Source organism: Urocitellus parryii, unplaced genomic scaffold (genome assembly GCF_045843805.1).
Source record: "Urocitellus parryii isolate mUroPar1 unplaced genomic scaffold, mUroPar1.hap1 Scaffold_60, whole genome shotgun sequence".
NCBI classification, from domain to species: domain Eukaryota; kingdom Metazoa; phylum Chordata; class Mammalia; order Rodentia; family Sciuridae; genus Urocitellus; species Urocitellus parryii.
Genome location: NW_027554101.1, coordinates 1,555,471 through 1,575,671, shown reverse-complemented (window position 1 = coordinate 1,575,671; position 20,201 = coordinate 1,555,471).

Below are 20,201 nucleotides of genomic sequence, written 5' to 3'. Positions count from 1 at the left end.
CAATTCATAGTTTCCAAACCAATCTTGTTTCTTCTTTCTTTTAACATCTTATGAGAGAGGGAGAAGGGTGAGGGGACTATTCTCAATATCTTCCATTTTTCGACCTTTTAGTCATATCAACTTACTCTTTGCAATATTTACAAGGCACATGTGTTTTTGCTATTGATAAGGCAAGGAAAAAAGCACTGCCTATACCCTCAATAAATTTATAATCTTCTTTGTTGAGGAGACAAGACTTTTCTGAATGTAAAAGGCAGGAAGTGAGTGGTACAAATTCAGGTGACCTCATGTGACCGAGTAAGCACTTGGGACAAGGGACAGGTGATGCACACGGAGTGGGCTGCTGGGGCAGCTTTGCAGACATGGTGATCTTCCAAAGCTCTGCTAAGGGGAAGAGAATAATGCTGCTGATGAGGGAGGGGATGGGAGAGCAAAGATGCCACCATGGCAGCCCAAGGACCTTTTAGGAGACGATGGACAGTTCAATCTGGTGGAGGCACGCTCAAGTGGAGTTGCTAATAATCAGTGAGATGACAGACCCAGGCTGGAGGGAAAGGGAAGACCACGGAAGGAACTGCGAAAGCCCTGAGCAGTGGGCAATCCACTCTTGAACAGCCAAGCCGTATCCATGCCACACCAATGACTTTGAGCTTCAGAAGAAATGTCAGAGCCAAATTGCAGCCAGTTTTCAGTGATAATTTACAATCAAAGAAGGTAGATCCCTGACGTCATTCGTCATTCAGCACATGACAATGAAATGTTTGAAATCTTCATCTTTGTATCATATTTTATGCTTTCCGAAGATCTTTGTTAGGCATAAGTATTTAACCTCATATAAACTCCTGGAGGTGGAGGAAGCAAGCACTCATTATCCTAAAACCATAAGGACACATGGCAAGAAGGACTGATATGTCCTTTGCTCATCAGCAGTGGTAGAGCCAGGTAGCAAACAGACCCTGACTCACACCTTCCTTGATTTCTCTTAACACCAGACAGCCTTCAGCTGCTGCTACTCCACTCAGGTACACTTGGAACTTGGAGTTCATTGTCAGCCACTTTGGGATTTTTTCTTTAAACACTGCATTCTAACCAACACACAAAATACAGCAGGAACAGAGTGGGTCACGCAGAACTTTCTGATTTAGAGGGGGGTTATGTGAAAATTAGGAAAGATTGACCATTCTTCCTTCCTGGGGTTTTCAGTTTAAGGAGACATGCCTTGTTGATTGGGATATTTGGGGTTTCTTCTCACCCAAAGATAGCAGGATGGATGGCTTGACATTTTGGGGCTTTGTGAGTTGCAATGATTCTGTGCTTCTCCTAACTGTTGGCTTGGATGACATTGTCAAGAGTCCAAATCTTATTTAAAGTGCATCAGAGATAAATGCAACTGGATGTAAGCAATGTGTTTATGTAGAATAACATTGTAAATATTTTATAGACTGCAGCACAACAGAATTAAATATTTTTGCTTCTACAAAGAATTTCCATCTTCAAAACTACTGAAAAGGAGCTTATGTATTACGCACAAGAATTTTGCAAATAATTGAATACACTGTGGCTCCCAAATAGCTCTGCATCTCTCCAAAATCCTGTTGGGAACAGTCTTACCTATTGTTCTTAGGAAGGAATATTTTCTCTTGGCAGCCTGATAGATTATGCAACTCATCTATTTCAGTAATTAACTTATTGAGCCATATGTGCTTTTTCCTTCTGTACTGTTAAGCATTTGTCCTGCCTTTACTTTGAGAGCAATGTCCAGCCACTTCCCCAACCAAAGCAATGACCCATTCAACTATGATCAAGTTTCCAAAGGTCCATTCTTCAACATCTGACCGATGCCAACACTTAATTATCCTCCAGCCCAGGGTACTCTCTAAATCTCAGATGTCAAAGTATCTTGGAGACCAGGAAGTTAAGACTGACCTTGACTTAGAGCACTCAGGTTGTATGGCTATTCTCAAGCCTTCAGTCTCTCCTGATCTTTTTTAGCTCCCAAACTTTTAATCATTGCTGAAATGACCTTATATTGAATCCCTCATTATCAGAAGACACCCCTGCCTTTTATTTAACAGAGAAAACCAAAACAGAACATACTGGTGATAAGCCCCCACACTTTACCAATATTCAGAAAACAGTTGACCCCAGCTATCTGTGCTTTTTCTTCTCTAAGACCAATGCCTCTATCTGAGCTTTGGACCCTGAACCCTTCCACCATCTCAAGAAATCTCATTATGGATTACCACCTCCTCTCCCTTGTATTTTTAAATTCCCATTTTAGTGAACCCTTTTGGAAGACTTTCTGTCCTTTTATAAAAATGTGATAGTCAGCTTTTCGTTTCTGTGACAAAATACCTGAGAAAAACAACTTAAAGGAGGAAAGATTTTTGGTTCATAGTTTCAGAGATTTTAGTCTCTGGTTGGCCAGCTTCATTGTTTTAGGCCTGAGTTAAGGCAGGAAATCATGGTGGAAGGGTGGAAGGTTATGGTGGAGTCAAGAGACTCTCCTTATGGCAGCCAGAAAGCAGAGAGAGAGGGTAAGGGGCTAGGAACAAAATACAGTCCCCCAGCATACCCCCAACAATCCACTCCCTTCAACTAGGTCCCACCTCTCACAGTTTCACTTCCCAATAGTCCATTCATCTTGGCCCTCATCAGTGGATTAATCAGAGCCCTTGTGATCCAGTCACTTATCCTATAAGTCCACCTTGAAACTGGGGGAAAAGCCTTCAATTCATGAGCCTTTGGGGAACAATCCAGATCCAATCTAACAAATTATATGTTTTCTCTATATACACAGAGATGTGGGTTAAGGCACTTGGGTCTCTAATTGGTTATCTCTTGACACATTTTCCAACATCCCTGTGGGCTGGTGTTAAAAAAAATTGGTAAATATTTGAAAAGATACAAATTAATATTTCTCAAAGAGATTTGAGAAAATCAAAATTCAGTAAACATTCACATACTTAACTTCAGGCTTCATAAATAAAACATCACCACTACCTTTTTACTTTCAGGCTTAATAAATTAAACATCCCCCATACTTTTGAAATCCACAGTGGCCTCTGTGTCTCAGCCCCTTCCTGCCCCTGTGCGGAGGTAAATGCTCTCCCAAACTCTGGGTTTTTGACTTCATTCCTTTGTTTTTCCTTATAGCTTTACAACATTTGTTACATTATATCCTTACACAGCATAATATAATTTTGTAAACTTTTGAACATATTTAACAGACTCTCCTCAACATAATATATGTGTTGTTTTGTCACTTGCTTTTTTCTTAGTCAATGTGATGGGCCTAGCATTCAGGCTTGCTTCACAGCTGTGTAATATTTCCTTTTACCAATGCATAACCATGGATTTACCCATTCCACTGTAGACACATAAATAGGTTATTTTTGGTTGGTCTGCTTGTGCTGCGATTATAAACAGTGTTAGAAGTGTATGTGTATAAAAATCAGTTTAAGCTCTATACCTAGAGGGCTGAGGATGTGGCTTAATGGTAGGGTTTTGGGCATTAGCATGCAGGAGGCCCAGGGAAAATACAGGGTATCTAGTATATCAGTCTTTAATTTTATAAGAGAATACCAAATAAATTTCCCAAAGTAGTTGATAAAAAGTAGTACTCCCACCAGCAGTATATAGAATTGGTAGCTTCCCCACAAACTTATCATCATTTCCTGTTGTCCAAACTTTTTAAATTTCTCCATTCTGATGGGCATGAAATATTTTGTATTTAATTTATTATTTTGATGTGTAGGTTTTTTTTTTAAAATTGTGGTTCAATACACAGAACAAAAAAATTACCATTTTAACCATTTTATGTGCACAGTTCCATGACATTGAGTCCATTCACACTGTTGTGAAGCCATCGGCACTATCTGTCTCTAGAACTCTTTTCATGTTGCAGAACTGAAACTCCATATCCATTAACCACTAACTCCAAATTCCTCCCTCTCACCACCATTGGCAACCACCATTTTCTATGAATTTAACTGTTCTAAGTGTCTCACAGAAGAAGAATCATATATCATTTGTCACTGTGTGACAAGGTTATTTCACTTAGCATAATATCCTCAACGTTCATACCTATCAGTGTGTGTCAGAATGTTCTTCCTTTTTATAGGTTAAATAATATTCCATTGTTTGTAGGTAATACCTTTTTTCTTATCTGTTGATGGATACCTTAGTTGCTTCCATTTTTTTGATATTGTGAAAAATGCTGCTATAAACATAGATATGCAGCTTTCTTTTCAGGACCCTATTTTCAATTCTTTCGGGTGTATACCTAGAAATGGAATTACTAGGTCTTAGGGTAAATTCTGTTTTTAATTTTGTGAGAAACAATCAGACTGTTTTGCAGAGCAGCTGTACCATTTTCTCTTTTTATTTGTTGACTTTTAGATACACAGGAGAGTGGGGTATATTTTGACATATTATACATATATGGAGTACAACCCATTCCAATTAGGATCCCATTCTAATTGAGTTGTACATAATTTTCCATTCACACATATAGTGCACAAGAGTTCTAATTCCTCCACATTCTTGCCAATATGTGTAATTTTACAGGTTTTTTTATTTTTTCTTAATTTAATCATCCTAACAGATAGGAGCTGGGATACCTTATTGTATTTTAATTTTTATTTCTGACCATTAATTAAATTGAAAATTTTTCATGATAACCATTCTCTTGGTGAATACTTACTTTTCTCCATTTTTATTTAGATTTTTTCCCATATATATTAATTTGTAAGAGTTCTTATATATGCTGGATATTAATCCTCTGTCAATTATGGTGCTATAAATTCTTCTTCCAGCATGTGGTTTAATTTCAATTTCTCTATACTATACTTTTATGAACAGAAACTCTTATTGAATATTTTCCATTACAAATTGAATTTCTTATGAATTATCTAGGAGTCTTTGCCTACCCTATGCAAAAAGTTATCTTACATTGTCTTTTAAAGTTTTTATAGTTTTATAAGATAATACCAAATAATTTTCCCAAAGTAGTTGAGTTACTCTATACACTCACACCAGCAGTGTATAGAATTGGTAGCTGCCCCACAAACTTACCACTTCCTATTGTCCATAGTTTTTAAATTTTGCCATTCTGATGGGCATGGAATTTATACTTATATACCTTCATATATAAATCTTTGCAATACTGAAATTAAAAAGAGCTATAAGCATAGTCATGAGATTTACAAGAAAGTCCACTGAAGAAGGTCCTTGGTTCACCCATAGTTAACTGGGCTATTTTTATGCAACATCAAAAGAATTAAGGGGCCTACCCTCTCTAAAAAATAAGATAAATAAAGCCTGGTGTGCAAACCCGAGGAATTAATGACAGAGTTATGCCTTGGAAGACAGCTATCTGTTTTATGATGGACATGACTTTGGGGACGTTACTGCATAGAGAGGATTTTCCGGACAGTTTGCCTTCTTGCTGTGTGGTGTAATTTTCTTAGGTGTGTGTCCCTTAAGCAAATCTTCAGTAAAGAAGTTCACAATTTTTTCAGAGCTTTAAGAGTTGTTATGTGGTTCTTTGTTTGTGTGCCTATGCAGGGACCAGGCCATTTCTGAGGAGAGCAAAACAAGCCAGTTTTACTCAGATTATCCATTAATGCTGGCAAAGTGGAACAATGAAGTAGGAGTTGGAAGTGCTAACTTTTAAGTTTAATATGCAAAACTTACAAAATATCTTTCCTATTGCCCTCAGAACAGTAATGATTTCTGATCTGGAATTATATGCAACCAGTTCAGAAAACAGATTTTATTATTGCCATCTGTTCATGAGGTATATTGGAGACTGCTTCTGTGCCCCAAATTGAATGATTTTAAATCATTCCAGACCCTCTACCTTAGAGTATAGAGGGTCAAAATATTTTAATTACTATTATTATTAATTTTTAATAGTATGGAATTAAGTAACATGAAAGGATACCACCAATTAAGAACACCTACTGTCAAAGGAGAATATATGTTTTTTGCATTTCAATTTGGATAAACATTTCAGGTTACTGAAGTTGTTTAGTGAATCCCAAACATAGTTAAACACTTTGCCATTTTGGACTTTTCTTCTCAATTAAGTACACAGATAATTTTGGGAATCCTTTAGTTGTCTCATTGAAGATAAATCTTTGCTTATTTTTAGAAGTGATTTTCATAGCCAAGATTCGCTATGCTGTTCTTTCCACCAAAGGTTGTAACTATGAGGCAATTTATGACAAACTCTCCATCACAACTTTTGCCTTAGGAAACCCTGCACAGTAGGAAAATCATACAAAGTTTTTCTTCTATCAGACACCTGAGTTCAAACTATGTTTTAAAATATCAATCTAATTAGTTACCTTTTTAAACTATGAATATGAGGTGTATTGGTTAACTTCTGTTTTCCTTATATCCTTAACACATTGTATTTTAATTTGAAGATTAAGTATCCATATGGTTTCTTGAGATCTCGTGTATATGTAATTTTGAGATAAATGTATATATGTGTATATATATTAAACTATATGTTTCAAGAAAATATGTTTTTATTTTGTTTTGGTTTGGTTTTTGTGATATGGGGAATTGAAGCCAGGGGTGCTCTACAACTGAGCTACATTTCCAGCTCTTTTAAATTTTGTTTTTAATTTTGATACAGGGCCTCTCTAAATTGCTGAGGGTGAATTGAATTTGTAATCCCCATCTAAGCTTCTGAAGTCATTGGGATTACAGTTGTGTACCACTGTGCCTGGATATACACACACGCACAAACAGGCACAGTGAAACTTCCAACTACATCTCATACTGTTTACAGAAAATAAAATACCAGTTGTTCTTTTCATATTGTATTGCAGTATGACTCAAAATTGTTCCTCTTATAATCTGAAGAGTATTTATCTTTCAGTTAAGAAGAATTTGGGAGACAGGTACAGTGGTGGATTCCTATAATCCCAGGAGGCTGATGCAGGCAGATCACAAATTCAAGAATTGCCTCAACAATTTAGCTAGACTTGTTTTAAAATAAAAAGTAAAAGGGTTATGGATATAGCTCAGCGGTAAAGGTACCCTGGGTTTAATCTCTAGTATCCGGGGATGGGGTTAGGGAGAGAGAGAGAGAGAGAGAGAGAGAGAGAGAAATTAAAATTTTTCTTCATTTTGGTGAAAATCGCTCTCCTCCTATGAGAGATTGCACAGATATCTGAAGACCTTACAGTTTACACTGGTCAATATCTTCTATTAATAGTATGCCACCCTCTATTTTTATTCAGCTAGAGTTGGCCTTTCCTTTCTAAAGTTTTGTGGAACCAATGTCCACTGCAAACCAAAACTATATATCCATTACTTGCATGAACATGAGACTATAGGCATTATTTTGCCCTAATCTTCCTGTGAATTCTGTCAATTCACTGATCATAGCCAAAATACACTATGGTATATAAATGAAATGAGATTAAAATGTCTCCTTCCCCATTAAACTGTGGGGTTATGAGTCTGCAATAATCTGAATCTGGGTATCAAATTTGTCCAAATTAGAATGGATGGGGGAAGTAGCCTAGAGGGAGCCATGAGGGTCAGAAAGTGAAGATAACTAATGATATGTTGGAAGGTAAGGGACAGACAGCTAGAAAGAAAGGGCTGGAAGAAGCAGAGAACTAGAAAACTTCCTGAGAAAACCATTCAAATATCCATGACAGGTTTCATTCATTAGTGTCTATTATCTTGTACTCAAGTCTAAGAAGCTGAAAGAACTTCTACTAAACAGTGTCTGGTAGAACTCTGGAAACTGGGCTTCACCTGGCTCTTCATGCCGTTCACCTAAGCAAGCATTAACTCAGTCCACTTAAAGTGCATAGATACAGACTCTTTGTCAAGTCAGACCCAATAACATAATCACACATGAATACTCATTCCACTAATGTATGAAGGGAAACCACTGACGCTTTGCTGGCATTAATACATTTGGATTTGTAGGATCAACGGAGACAAGGAACAGAGGACTCTGACACCTGAATTCCCATCTACATCCCTCTATTCAATCCATTGCCAGTGAACTAGTTACTTTATCCTAGGTATTCAAAACTCCTTTATTGTTATTCTAAAAAATGAATATAATACTTCCTGCCTTAAAAAAATCATCCATGGGATAACAAATGTGACATTGTCTAGCTAGAAGATGGCCTGATACACACTAGCTATTCAATAACGTACTCTCTAACATAGTCCCCTAAGCAATTTTATTTACTAACACACTAAAAGCTGGGGATGTAGTTCAGTGGTACAGCATTTTCCTACAATGCATGGGGCCCTGGGTTCAATCCCTAGAACAAAAACAGAATGAAACAAAACGAAATGCTAACCTGAAAATGTCTCAATTGATTTTTTTAAAAAAAAATCTATTTGAACAAAAGGCACTAATGTATGAAGTTATTGAGATTAACTTTATCTGATAAAAGCAGTGATAACAGTATTGTTGTTGATTGTTTAAAGATTCCAGGAAAAAAGAAAATAGAAAATAAAAACCTTCTTCCAGTCTTAGGCTAAGAATAATACATTTTAGAAATCTTCTATTTGTACAAGTGCTGGAGAAAAAAGAAAGAGAACAATATGGCAACTAGGGGAACTTAAATAGGAAATTAGAAATAAAGAAGAAAGAGAAAACTCAACAACTTAATTTTCAAAAAGGGAGTGAGGAGAAGAAAAAAACAGAAAAAAATAAATGGCATAGCTAAAACACTAAGAGTTTGTATCAAACTTAAAAAAAATGACCTGTGAGTTTCAATAATAACTATTCTTCTAAATTTCTAGGATCTTTTCCAAACTAAGTCTAAAATTAAGAACTTGCGGAATTTTGCTCATTACACTTTCTTTACAAGTCATTGATAATGAAAAAATAACATGTTTTTAATCTCAACATGAATTATTTACAATTGGTTCTCTAAAAATAGGCTCTGTTGTCTCACATCAGAGAAGCTGATATTATTTTTTGGAGAACCTAAAATATGCCCTGGTATTAACTATTTTGTTGTAGAAAAATGTTTAAATTTAAGATATAAAATAATTTGGCCTTTTAGGGGGAGAATGGGGAGGGGAGCTAGGTATCTTCCAGTGTAAAAACAAAGTCTGTGAAATTGCAGAGAAGAACCATTGGGTGTTAGTTTTTAAGGGATCTTGGGCATCCGTATATTACAAGTGAGATTACTGGGGTCCAACTTGTCCTCCTTTATAAGTGATCAGAAAAGAAAAGACCAGAAAGAAACAAAGAGCAGTAATCCTATTAAGGAAAACAAACCTGAATCAAAGTTGAGAATAGAAAAGAAACTTTGTCAGAATATCAACACAATCAGCCTTCAGAAAAGTGAGAAACGTAACCATGAAAATATGTGGCTGAGTATGAGCGGTGGGCATTATAGATCAAATAGAAACATTAGCTTCTCTGCATGGCTCTGAGCAGAATTAAAAGAAACACAGATTTTTCTCCATAAATGTGGAAAATGTTTGACTAATCTCTGATTGCTATTTTGCCCCCATGGTCTTCACTATTATTAGGTTTCCTGGCAAATCAGATTCTTTCATTTGCAGTGGCTATAATCACATGAATTATAGGCTTCATTTAGACTCATCTCACCTCTCGAAGTGGGAAGCATCCTTCTATTATTTTGAGCAGACAAAAATAACATTTGCCGATATGAAGGAGGAATCAAGGATGTTCAAACACATAGCTGAACTCTTATCATTCATGGACAACTGAGGGCCTTGTGCCTTGTCCAAAGCTATGCCTTGATGAGAAAATTCACCATGCATGTTGGATTTCTTGACTGTCTTTTTGGATAATCTGCATGCTGACAGTTATCACCTGTTATTGTCTGCAATCTGTTATCAGAAACCACACCTTTGCCTCTAAAAGCTATTACTCTTCATGAGACCTTAGAATGTTGGATTAGTATTTGAATTTAAAAAACAGACGATGGGGATTTATAGGAAGTTTTATTTCCAGTTTGCTTTGCCATGTCCACTTCAATCCCACATTTCAAATCAACTGTCTGAGAAGATGAAGGAAAGCACTTTCAGAATGTTACCAGAAAGTGAACATGGAGACTTCACAGCTGTAAAGGTAAGGGCAGTTCTCCTTCAGCTGTTGGGAAGATTCATGGGGAGGAAAGAAGTAAATGAGCATTGATTTGCACAATATGTTGCAAGATAGACTCATTACCAGGCGAAGAACTTGATTCTACAAATTAGGATGCATCCCATGTATTATGTGCCCCATGCACCATCTGCTCCCAAAGACTTCCCCAAATTCCTTACAAGCTGCCTACTAAGTTAGGTGCATCTATTATTACTATTCTTTCTTAACAACAATAGAAACAGTGGTAATATAATGATTGTGAAAGAATTAGTGTTTCAGTATTTTATGATGGCTTCTATAATAAAAACATTTCCTTCATCCTCTTATTTATTACTCAGAACATTTTATAAAATTGGAAATCATTTCAATAAATTTACAGATGAGGAAACTGAAGTGTTGGGAGATAAAGTAATGTCCCCTAGATTACTAAACGGGCTGAATTTGGGATATAAACAAATAATTGTAGTCCAGAGCAAGTATTTTTTTCCATAATTTTTCAGATCACTAGATTATACAATCTTCAAAGGCAGAGCCCTCCTGTTTGTTTTTGTATGTATCAGAGCCTACAAAATGACTAGCTCAGATCATGTGTTTAATATATGTCTGTTGAGAGAATAAACAGAGGAAGGATTAGAGCAATCTGAACTGCTAATCAAATGTGTAGCACCAGCAGTTTTCACACTGTGCATCCCCTAAAACATACTTAAAAATAAATTTGCAAAAGTCTAAGTGAGCTGGGCATGGTGGCAATGCTGGTGGTGGTGGCACACACCTGTAATCCCAGCTACTCAGGAGGCTGAGGAAAGAGATTCAGAAGTTTGAGGCTTCAGAAGTTGGACCCTCAACAATTCTTAATAAAGAAAATAAAATGAGAGCGTATGAGTACACAAATTTTACAAAGTCAGCTTACTTATCAAAAAGTTCTCACAAAAAAGCATATTCAATGCTTAAACAAATTACTCTTAAAACTCAGAGGACTTCTCTTGTTGACAAATAAGAGAAGAGAAATAGCAAGATCCTGTTGCAAAATTAAAAAAAAAATCATAAAAAGAAGTAGTGATGTGGCACAGTGGTAGAACACTTTCCTACCATGCACAAACCTGGTTTTATTCCCAGTACTGGGGGAAAAAAAAACAAAAACAAACTTCTATTCAAGTAGAAGGGGAGCTGGGGTTGTGGCTCAGTGGTAGAGCGCTTGCCTGGCATGTGTGAGGCACTGGGTTCGATTCTCAGCACCAAGATACAGCCCCATTAAAAAAAAATCTTTGGGGCTGGGGATGTGGCTCAAGCGGTAGCGCGCTCGCCTAGCATGCGTGCGACCCGGGTTCGATCCTCAGCAGCACCACATACCAACAAAAAGATGTTGTGTCCGCCGAGAACTAAGAAAATAAATAAATGTTAAAAAAAAAGTAGAAGGTATTTGTAAAAAAAAAAAAAAGAGAAAAGAAAAAACCTTAGGTGAAGGATTGCTCCTGAGTTTGGTTTTATTTGAACCTTTCTTTTCAATATCAAGTTAGGGTTACTTTAGGAAGTTGGATCCTCAATAGTTCTTAAAGAAACAGAAGTAATTTGCAAAGAGCTATTTTATATGCCAGAGTACAGACAAAAAAGAAAATGAAAGATGTATAGAAAGATTTTGATGGAAGAGAAAGTAGGATAAAATATATATACACAAATGAAGTGTCTTCTTTTCCTTACAGAATCTTCTGCTTATTGTATTAAGTATGTGTGTTCTACAATGTGAATTAGCCACCAAGTCTTTAAATAGCCTAAGGTCTTAAGCATTTAATGATACAAAAATGTTAACCTAAGACATAATGTAAAACCAAAAAACAGGGCTCCCTTAGCTTCTAAGAATTTGGAAGCAGTGAGAGCTGAACCCTATGGGGAAGTAATGAGAGTCACATTTTCTGTATGTATTTTTGCAGGTATCCTCAGGCATGAAAATATTTTCTTTCACCAGAGACTACAATTAACATTTCAAGGCCAAATTCAATCTGTACACCTAAGGTGAAACAAAATACCCCAAGAAAAATTTTGTCAGGAGAAGAGTGTATAAAAAGGCAAGATGCTACCAAAACATGTACCTTCAAAATTATGAAATATATCAGCTGGAAGGGAAACTGCTACTGACTTTTCCCTAAAAAAAGTAAAAGTGGCTTATGACTATAATCCCAGTTGCTCTGAAGGCTGAGGCAGGAGAATCTCGAGTTCAAAGCTATCCTCAGCAATTTAGCAAGTCACTAAGCAACTCAGTGAGACCCTCTCTTTAATAATATACAAACTAGGGCCAGGGATGTGATTAAGTGGTCAAGTGACCCTGAGTTCAATCCCCAGTACATACCCCAACCCCCCCAAAATGTAAAAGAAATTCCAGACAAGTTGTTCCTGCCTATGGGAATATTTAGAATCTAGATATAGTATACTCCTTTTGGAGATAGACTATCAAACTACTTGAGAGGTTTGAATATAAAGCATAGAACTTACAAAAACCCAAGAATAATTTAAGACTATGTCTTCCCCTATAGCCCAAGTTAGTCTTCCCAGATACCCAACTGAACCTACTCTACCAAAAACAATCAGATATCTAAATATTGATTAACAAGGAGAAAATCAATTTCCTTTCACTCTACCTTGTGAAGAGTAGATTCCTGAACATAGTTCTTTTATTTAAAAACCATTTCAGAAATAGTTACAGATAGAGAAATGTCCATTTACAATCTCATATTCCTAAGAATAAGGATGGTCCTTCCATTTCAAATTTATTAACACTTACCCAAATCTTACTTATCACCTTTTAAGATCAATGGCATCAATGTATTCAGCTATCTAAGCTCATGATACATTTATATTGATGTTGGTAATCTATCACTGCTTTTACATGGCCATAAGTAAGTATGACTTTTATGCTTTCAAATGGTTGAAAATATTGAAAAGAGAACTTACATTCACAACATGTAAAAAAAATTGAAATTTACATTTTAAAGTCCCTAAATAGTTTTGTTGGAACACAGTATTTCTCATTCATTTACATATTCTTTATGGCAGCTTTTACCCCAAGAAAAACCAATCTAAGTGGTTAAAACAAAGAGTATATGGCCTTTTCATTATGCCTAATTACCTCTGGTCCTTTACAGAAAAAAAATGTCAATCTTCAGTTTATAAATATTCTGATATCCGTGACAATACCAATTGCAAATATCATCTTCTGTTGTAAATATATGTGCCCTAAGCATTTGGAAGATGTGTTTTCTAAATACACACATCCATCTAAACAGTATTAAATACTTATCTTTCAAGATAATCAAGTCTATGGCATGGAATAACATTCAGAAAGGAATTTATTCTTATTCTGATTTTTTTTCCCTAGCCGCAGCCTGGTTAAGAGTTTAAATTTGGACCCATGTTTATTTGACATTGAATGACCAGGGGATCACTCATGGTAAATCACTCTCAGGGACACCGTGTGAGTGAGTTCTCACTATAACTGCACACATAGTACGAGCTGTGCTGAGGAAATTATAGAGATTTTCTCAAGTGCATGGAGCTTTGCAGATCCCCAGAATGACACAAAGTTCCTTCCCTCAAAAGACATCTAACATCTGGAAGAAAACCACCTAAAGTAAAAAGCACAGTGTGTTATTGCTAAGTAAACTTGTTTTGTGGTTTTATGCCACTATGAAATTCATCCTTGGTAAAAAGAGAAGAATAAGTACAGAACTGTTAGTGTTTTATAAAGACAAATTGGTTTGTTTTAAAAATAATTATTTTCCCAAAATGTGTAAGCTTACCATTTTTTAATAAAGTGATACCATAGTTACAGCAGATGGCATTTTTTAGATGTTGATTTCTTTATTAATCTTATTTACTAAAGGAATGTGCAAAACCCTACATTAAAATAATAATAAGGCATGTGAAATCACTGTAGGTAAACTATGATCTGGTTGACAAGACCAAGTGGTAGGTTATAAAAATTCAAAGAGGAGGTTGGTATATTCAAATTACCCAGAATCATGATTGCCAAGTGAAAAAGAATTTAACTTTAATTTATGAGTCAAAGGGGAGCCATTAAAAGTTTTTGAGTTAGACAATGACATAATTAGAGCTGTGCTTTAGGAAGATTAATTTGGCAGTAGGAAGGATTGGCTGAGAAAGAGACTGGAAGTAGAGAGATCATTTATGGGAAGATAGCTATTGCCCAAATGAGATGTAATGAAAATCCTAAAATGGGAGTGTCCATGAGAATCCAAAGAAATGAACAGATGGGAGACACTTATGAAGTCAGACTTAATGGGACTTTGTGACCAACAGGAAAGAAAAGGTAAGAGTTCAAAAAGAATCAAAGAAGATTCCATGGTTTAGTTCTGGGTAACTGGACATATTTTAGTGTTTTAGATTTGAGGGTGCCTCCAAGATGAGTATGAATTCTTAAATGAAGAGTCTAGATTTAAGTCATAATGTACAGCTACTAAAAACATGAATTCGTCTAGGTAAGCTTTAATAATACTGCTTATGGTTATGCCTTCATGGGAAACATTGGAACAGAGAGCTATAGAACGATATTTCCATAGGAGTATATGTTCAGGGTATGTTGCACATTTATGTAAGCAGATACAGATAGGGTTATTTCTCCTAACCAATAAAATACCAAAGTGGAAAGCTGGATCAGAAAAGTTTAACAATTTACAATTCCTAATTAGTAATGCTTCCCATTGTATCCTAAGTATAATGATACCTGTCTGAAATCCCACAAGAAACTTGCATTTTTTTGTACCATCGACAGGAACCCCTCTTCTACTTATTTGGAGACAGCCAGCATGTTGCATTGTAAAATTATCACTCCAACTACCTTAGTTACCAGCACCGAGGACAATGGATCATAAATAATTCCTACAATTCTAAGCTTCAAGAATGTAATGAATTATGAGCTTTTCATCAGAAGACATGAGGATCAATAGAAAGCAGAGGGTTTCTAGATAAGCACATTCCATAATTACTGCTTAGGACTGAATAAATCAATTTAATATCATACTTCAGAAAAGTTTTCAAAATGTATTTTCCCCCAGATTTATTAGAGTAATGGTGTGTTGGTTCATGGTTCCATCCCATCTCCTTTTTAATATAACCTTTTAAGGAAATTTAATTTCAACCTCAAAAGGAGTTATATAAAACATCAATTCTCTATAACTGGATTTGACACATTTATATTTTATGTTTTTCACCCCCTGGAGGAGATGAATCAATAATTCAGTTACTTCTCAATTTATCATATATTTTCAGTAAGCTGGCAACTTAAATTTTTCAGGGTTCTTTAGCAATTAGATAATAAATAGGTATTTAAAAATTCTTTACTTGCAATCTAATAGTCTAGGTAATGAGGCATAAATAGACTACATGATGCATGTCAAGCTGGCCACTTCTTTCAGATTTAATAAACCTTTTTCAGAATAATTTAAAATGCATATTGCTGATCATCCAAACAGTCTAGAAAACTGTGAATAATTGAACACTTCAATGCTTGATACCACTAACATTAAAAAAAATCATGTGGGTTATTATTCTTTTGTAGTAAATAAATCAAAGTTGAACATGGGCTATAACAGAAATGCATTTGTTTGTTTTAGGGTGTGTGTGTGTGTGTGTGTGTGTGTGTGTGTGTGTGTAGTCATTTATATAATTTAAAAAATTAATGTTCTTAGCTAAGCATAGGGGTGCACACTTGTAATCACAGAACCTTGGGAGGCTAAGGCCAGTGGATCCCAAGTTTGAAGCCAGCCTCAGCAACTTAGCAAGATTTTAAGCAACATAACAAGATCCTGTCTCAAAATAGACAGTATAAAGGGATGGTAATATGGCTCAGTGGTAGAGTGCCCCTGGGTTTAATCCCCAGTATTAAATAATAAATAAAATGAAATAAAATAAATAAAAAAGCCATTGTTCTTCTAAAGAAGAATTGTTTGTACCATAAAGAGGAATGTTTAACAACCAACCACTAAAATTTCTACAAAGATTAAATAACTGATAATGTTTTTTTTACTTTTGTTTTTTTATTTTTTTTAAACATCAGAAATTTATTAGTTGCTCAAAACATTACATTGATCTTGACATATCATATATCATACATTTGTTTCAAATGGGGTATGAATTCTTATTCGCACGTCTACAGATTGCAGGATCACACCGAGAAATGCAAATTAAAACCACTCTAAGGTACCATCTGATAATGTTTTTGAAAATGAATAAAGAAGCTTGATGAAACTAATGGCTAGCTTTTTAAGGCTTTCTTAGTGTTCTTGTCAACTGAGTATTGTACTCATGAATTTTAAAGCATATGTAAGTTCCATTACATATTCTATAAGAAAATAAAAGGAGAGCTTGTGAGTACACAAATTTTAAAAAGTCAGCTTAATTATCGAAAAGTTCTCACAAAAGGAAGCAGATTCAATGTTAAAACAAGTTACTCTTAGAGCTCATAGGACATTTCTTTTGATGTCAAATTATAAATTAAAAATCACCAAAGAAGGTTAAAAAAAATCCTCAGAGTGGAAAGTAGCAGACACAAGTAGTCATGCAAACTTCTTACCCAAAGACTTGAGAAAATAGCAAACTAAGTCCATTTCCTTCCTTTCTTCAAGTGCCCCACAGAGGCACAACCACCTAACCTTAGGGCCCCGAGGCCACTTTATTACATCTCAATGTCACCCCCAATCAAGATATTTGAAAGTGAATGAAAGATTTTTCTGAAGGAAGAGGAATCATTAACAATTACAGAAATAACATTTTCAATGAAGACAGTTTATTTTTTAATAAGATGTTGAAGGAAACATTTGGAGACATTGCCACACTTCTTTATATCAGGTAGTTCTTCATCCTTGTCACATTGTGAATCCATTTCTCAGTCTTAATTTCTGCTTTAAAAAAAATCTGTCAAGAAATTTGTAGAAGACAATGATTTTATTTAATATAATCATCAAGGTTTTAAAAATATCTTTCCTGCTGTTCTTAATCATTTAATCATAAACCCAATGCGATACGAACCTGAAAATGGGATGGGGATTGTTCATCCTTTATGGAGTGTTTCTAATAAATTAGGGATTGGATATCAAGAATAAGTTTCCATATTCCTTGGAAAAAGCAAAGTTACAGAATGAGAATTGCATCCAACGTTGGAAATATTAGCCAACAGAATGAGAATTGCATCCAACATTGGAAATACTAGCCAACATTCTGAATTTTGGCCTAATGATAAAACACAAGCTGGTCTCCAAAAGCTGTGTAATTTGACTTCAGAAATTTGAAACTCACATTTTATTATTAGTAACTCATAGAATTTCTAGCTCCGAGGTAATATATACATGTGTATGACAGTGTTCATTGTCTTCTTTTAATGTTGAACATTGGATGCAATAATTATGTTTATTTCTGTCAAAGATACCCAACAAAGCAATTTAGGTCAAAGACTAGAAAGATGGATTTGAATTTCCAGTGTCCCAGTGATTAACTTCATAACTGCAGTTAACCAATTTCTATCCTGAAACACTTACTGAAATTATTTTCTTATCATGAAAATTCTTCTAAGCATGGCTTATAACTGGAAGTATCTTTTTTTAAGAGAGAGAGAGAGAGAGAGAGAGAGAGAGAGAGAGAGAGAGAGAGAAGTTTTTTAGTTTTCAGTGGACACAACATCTTTATTTTATTTTTATGTGGTGCTGAGGATATAACTCAGCACCCCGAGCATGCCAGGGGAGCGCATTACCGCTTGAGCCACATCCCCATCCCCAAGGAATTATCTTTTTAACATATACAATTGGAAAATTGAGATTTGTCTTTGTTTGTGTCCTTCTACAATAACATAGTTTTGTCAGGGTGACTTTTCTACCAGTGTTACAAGTGCAACTAATCCTACCAAAGGGAAGATTTTTGTTAAACCTTTTCATTAAATCTAGTTTCAGCATCCCTCTTAGCCACAGTAAACAGTCTTCCCAGAGAGAGGGAGGCAGAGAAAAAAAGAAAGGAAAAGTTCTTCTTAGTGATGCTCCTGCACTCCAAACACACTGATCCCTTCCTGAATGGCTGCTTTTGACTGTGCCCTTTTAAGCCCTCTGGAGAAGCCAGGATGAGGCAGGCATCTAGCTCAGGACACAACTCAGCCGGCTCAGTGAATGAAAGAGCTCGAAAACAGCAGACAAGAGAAGATTTATAAACAGTAAACAGAGAAAGAGGGAAGCAGGGTGCTACGAATGCTCAATTGCAGACACCATGAAGAAATTGCTGCTAGTTGATCAGGAGTGGAATCAAACCACTGTGGAGCAGGAAGCCATCAATGTGATCCCTGACTCTTGATACATGCTCTTAAGGAAGCCATTTGGCATTTTGAAATTCTTTTAATAAATAAATAAGTAAATAAAATGAGAATGACCATCATTTGAATGCCATATCTACAATAGCCTTGGTTATTTAAAAACAGAGGACATGAAGAAAAACAGAAAAAAAAAACAGTTGTGAAGTAAACAAGTTGGAAAAAGATAAAAATAAGAAAGTGGTGGATCCTGAAAAAAGTGGCACTGGTCAAAAAATGCAAAGGGGATTTGTGATTAACACACAGGATTCCCTTTTCCAGTTAGCTTTAGGACACCCTAAATGAAGAATTCCCACTGGGTCATTATGAAATGCCAATGTAGTTTATCTAACGTTCAATATGTAATTGAATCTTGGTCTCTAAAAAAATTAAAAAAAAAAAAAAAACAGACAAACACAAAATCCCAAAATGTTAAGTGAGTCCAAATTGTTTTAATTATTTAGTGGAAAGAGTGTGATTTTTATGATCTCACCCATGATATCAAATACATAGTGCTTTTCTATGTGGTTTCTACACAGTTTTCTTTGTTTTTCTGTCATTAATTTGGGGGGGAGAGATAATGTAGGGTAGTGATTTAAACTATTGCCTTGAAAATCAGAAAGGCATCAATGTGAACCTGGAATCAATTATTTCTAGCTTTGTTTTCAGGAAGACAATTTAGACTTTTTAATGTCTTGGTTTCTCATTTGTTAAACAATGATTTAAAATATCTATCTAAAAGGAATTTGTGACTATTAAGATAATAATGTAAGTACCTCCTGGAATATATATGTCCAATATTTGTTTTTATTATTAAGGTAGTATTGATAAAGGGATTGTAATCACTGTTAATTGATAATTATTTATTGTTTCCCAAATAAGTTGTTCTGTTGCCTAGGGTGGTATATTGGATTATTTAAGTGAAACAGAAATATCCATATCTTCAGACTTGAGCATCATGACTACCTTAATATTCTCCCTTCCAGCTAGCTTAGAAAAAAAGATATTCATGTCTGGGGAAAGAATTTTTGTGCTATGATTGCCTGTCATTCTCTGCATCAGAATACTTTTTAATTATCTCTTGCAGTGAAATAAGAATAAAATGAGAAATACACAGATAAAATTCATGGGGACCAGTATTAGTGAAAAACCAATCTAAGTGACATAGACTACAAAATATGGGTGGTAGCAACATGACCTTCCTAGGAAGGGAACATTTTGAAGAACAAGAGCTTTTAAAACATTGGTGTGAGATCTTGATAAAAGGTCTCTTTATAAACTTAAAGCATTATTACCAGTATTCCGAAGAATATTTTATTCACAGTACAAAAGCCCCATGGGGGAAAAAAAATCCTTGCATTTGAGAAGGTATTTGTCCAAATTTAAAAGGAAAATAAGAACAAACCAATGCCTGTTCTTGCCCTTTTATTTAAATAGGCATTTTAAATCCTTCTTCACTGCCCCCTGCCATTTATTAATGTTATGCTTGCTCTGGAAAGAGAATTCATGAGTCAAAAAGCTGTACCTGGCAGGGAGAGAGACCTTCCCAGAGGTTACTTGCAACCGAGCTAATGCAAAATAAATATGGAAGTAATCCATTTGTGGAAAAGATTTGGAAAAACATCTAAAGATTTGTGTGTGCAGGTTCAGATCATTTCTGTTTCTCAACTTGTTCCTATTTGGCAGAGTGACCACCTCTAAACAGGTTCATCTCAGCAAAGGACAAGTCCACATAAGAAATGCATC